Source organism: Heterocephalus glaber, unplaced genomic scaffold (assembly GCF_053883595.1).
Source record: "Heterocephalus glaber isolate CG9 unplaced genomic scaffold, H.glaber_assembly_v1.0 deba00001755, whole genome shotgun sequence".
Taxonomy (NCBI): domain Eukaryota; kingdom Metazoa; phylum Chordata; class Mammalia; order Rodentia; family Bathyergidae; genus Heterocephalus; species Heterocephalus glaber.
The window spans coordinates 6,732,873-6,735,901 of record NW_028258453.1 but is presented as its reverse complement, the minus strand read 5'-3'; the positions used below and the strand labels follow the sequence as shown (position 1 = coordinate 6,735,901).

At 42.2% G+C, this 3,029-nt stretch overlaps 1 pseudogene; it reads left to right on the top strand.

The window, feature by feature from the left end:
- The first annotated feature begins 242 nt into the window (after positions 1-242).
- On the top strand, positions 243-1,013 carry LOC147821263 (calcyclin-binding protein pseudogene; annotated as a pseudogene).
- Positions 1,014-3,029: the final 2,016 nt, after the last annotated feature.

Genomic DNA, 3,029 nt, shown 5'->3' with positions numbered 1-3,029 from the left:
TCAGATGGCAAATGATTTCCTCTGGGAAGTAAGTGGGTTCAGAGACGAAGACGTGCCCCCAGAGGACAGATTCAATTGCCAGAGGACCTCAGCCTGAGAAAGACCAACCACAGCAGAGGAGAGCAGCAGTAGAAATACAGACAAATACTTAAGTAAAAATTGAACTGAGAGCCGTGTTAAGGGTCATGGAATTGATTCCAGTCTTTGTTTTCCTCTGGCCTCTGGTCTGATCCAGCCTGGCCATGGCTTCAGCTTTGGAGGAGTTGCAGAAAGATCAGGAAGAAGTGAAGGTGTTCTTGGAAAAGGCCACTAGGAAGAGAGTACGAGATGCCCTGACAGCTGAAAAATCCAAGATTGAAACAAAAATAAAGAATAATAAAGAATAAGGTGCAACAAAAATCACAAAAGAATCCAGAATTTCTTGACAATGAAAAACCAGCTGCTGTGGTTGTTCCCATCACAACAGGATGTACTGTGAAAATCAGTAATTACGGATGGGATCAATCAGATAAGTTCTTGAAAATCTACTTTACCTTAAATGGAGATCGTCAAGTTCCTGCTGAGAATGTGCAGGTGAATTTCACAGAGAGGTCATGTGATCTTTTGGTAAAGAATCTAAATTGGAAGAGTTACTCTATGATTGTGAACAATCTCTTAAAACCCATCTCAGTGGAAGGCAGTTAAAAAAAAATCAAGGCTGATACAGTTCTTACCTTATGTAGAAAGAAAGCAGAAAACATGCAATGGGGATACTTGACTCAGGTTGAAAAAGAATGCAAAGAAATAGAAAAGCCATCCTATGATGCTGAAACAGATCCTAGTGAGGGATTAATGAATGTTCTAAAGAAAATTTATGAAGATGGAGATGATGATATGAAGCAAACCATTAATAAAGCCTGGGTGGAATCAAGAGAGAAGCAAGCCAAAGGAGACACAGAATTTTGAGACTTTAAAGTCCTTTTGAGAAGTATTATGTGGAAATACTGCTATTTTCAATAAGGGAATGTTGGTGAGCTGCACATATAAATTTGACAGATAACTACAAAGCCTTCAAAGTAAAGGCACTGAATTCTCCATTTCTTACTGGAGGATTTATTCAAATGAGATATGCATATTAAATACCCCCCCCAAATGCAACAATAAGGCCGGGGATGTTACTCAGTGGTGCCAGGACCAATGGGCAAACACAAGGTCCTGAGTTTAATCCACCATACCACACACACACACACACACACACACAACAAAACTGAATTGTAATACAATTGCAAATACAATCACCTAGGTAACTGATTAAAAGGGGATTAAATGGGAAAACAAGGCAGAAAGTTCATATCCAATGAACAAGGAATTCATGGCAAGGAAATGGGCTATTTAGAATAGCAATCACTGCTGTGCATCTCTAGGGGAAGTAAGTAAGTGTAGTACATTCTTTCTTCTTTATAATGGTAACTATCAGTGATTGTGGCTTAATCATCTTTCATAGTGACTTCTGCAGGGCTGGCCCTGTTAAACTTCCTAGAAGTTATCTAATGAACTCACCTATTTACAATTACAAGCTGGGCATGGAGGCACACACCTATAATCCCAGCACTCAGAGGACTGAGCCAGAGGTATCACCAAGAGTTGAAAGCCTATTTAGGCTACATCTTGAATTTAAGGCCAGTCTGAAATACATAGTGAGTCCTTGCCTCAAAAATCCAAAACATGGGCAGCATCCACTGATAGACCTTGAACAATTTTGTTTTTGTTTTTTTTTGGTCCGGAGGATGGAACTTGGGACCTTGCACTTGGGAGGCAGGAGGGGGAACCACTGAGCTAAATCCCCAGCCTGGTCTTGAACAATCTGTTGTTCTTTTTGTTTGCACTAGGATACTAAAGGAAATAATCCCTATGCTTTTGTTGCGAACAGATGGAGAAATCCCAAAGACCAGCAGGAAGCTGTTTCTGATGCAAGCACATGAGGGTCGTTTATTCAAGCTCCAGCAGGGACTCTCAACTATCACTGACGCAGCGGGTCAAGATTGAGAGCCCCACTTTTCAAATTAGCGGGGTTTTTACTAAAGTTACAGCAAGGTTTGGGGATTTTCCATTTAGCAATCACATGATTGTTTGGCATTTGGCAAGCATGAAGTGTATACTTCTGATTGGCTGGTCCCATTGGGGGTTGAGGGGTGATTACGTATAGGTATAGGTTTTATGAGGGAAAAGAGGGACAAAGGTTAGTGGCTGACTGTCAAGTACTGGCAGTCAGTAGACACAATGGCTAATGGTCACGACCATTATGTACTGATGGTCTGTAGGGGACAGGGGAAGGGGATGTTACCAGAACCTCTGCAGTGAGTCCTGGTCTCCTGCGAACCACGGCAGCACACGGCGAATTACAGGAAAGGTAGAAAAATGAGACTGAGAAGAAGCTGAGCTTTGGGTCTGATCAGTGCTGCTCTGGGCAGCAAAGACAAAAGCCCCCTAGCTTGCAGCACCTTTTATTCAGTACATCGGGAGAAACAGATGTAACAAGTGAAAAAAAGTTCAGTACTTCACATTGGGGTAAACAAGGTGTAACAGAAACCTGGGGGGCAGTGGAAATCTAAGAACAATGAGGAATTATGCAGATGAAGATTTGGTTCCTCTCTGGCATCTCCTGCAGCTGTGGTCTTGTCCTGGAGATTGCAACATCCCCGGGGGGATCACTCAGGTCTCAGTTGTGACCAGAGGCCAAAATGCAATTATGTCTGGAATGTCCTAGCTGGGCTGTAGGCAGGAGAACTAGGCCTACTCAAATGATTTTTCCTAGAATTATGTAGCATTGCTCCCAACAATGGTCGGCACATTAACAGATTGTTTTACAAATAGGGGGCCCGGAACTTTTATTTCCTGGGCAAACAGACGATTGAGCAATTAACTTAAGAACTTTGCTTTGTTACAGAGTGTGTCTTTTGTCCTAGAGAAAGCACATTTCAACCATTAATAATAGAGGCTAGGGGAATAGTGGCTTTTAGCAAAATGGAGTCACTTTGGTCTCACATCCC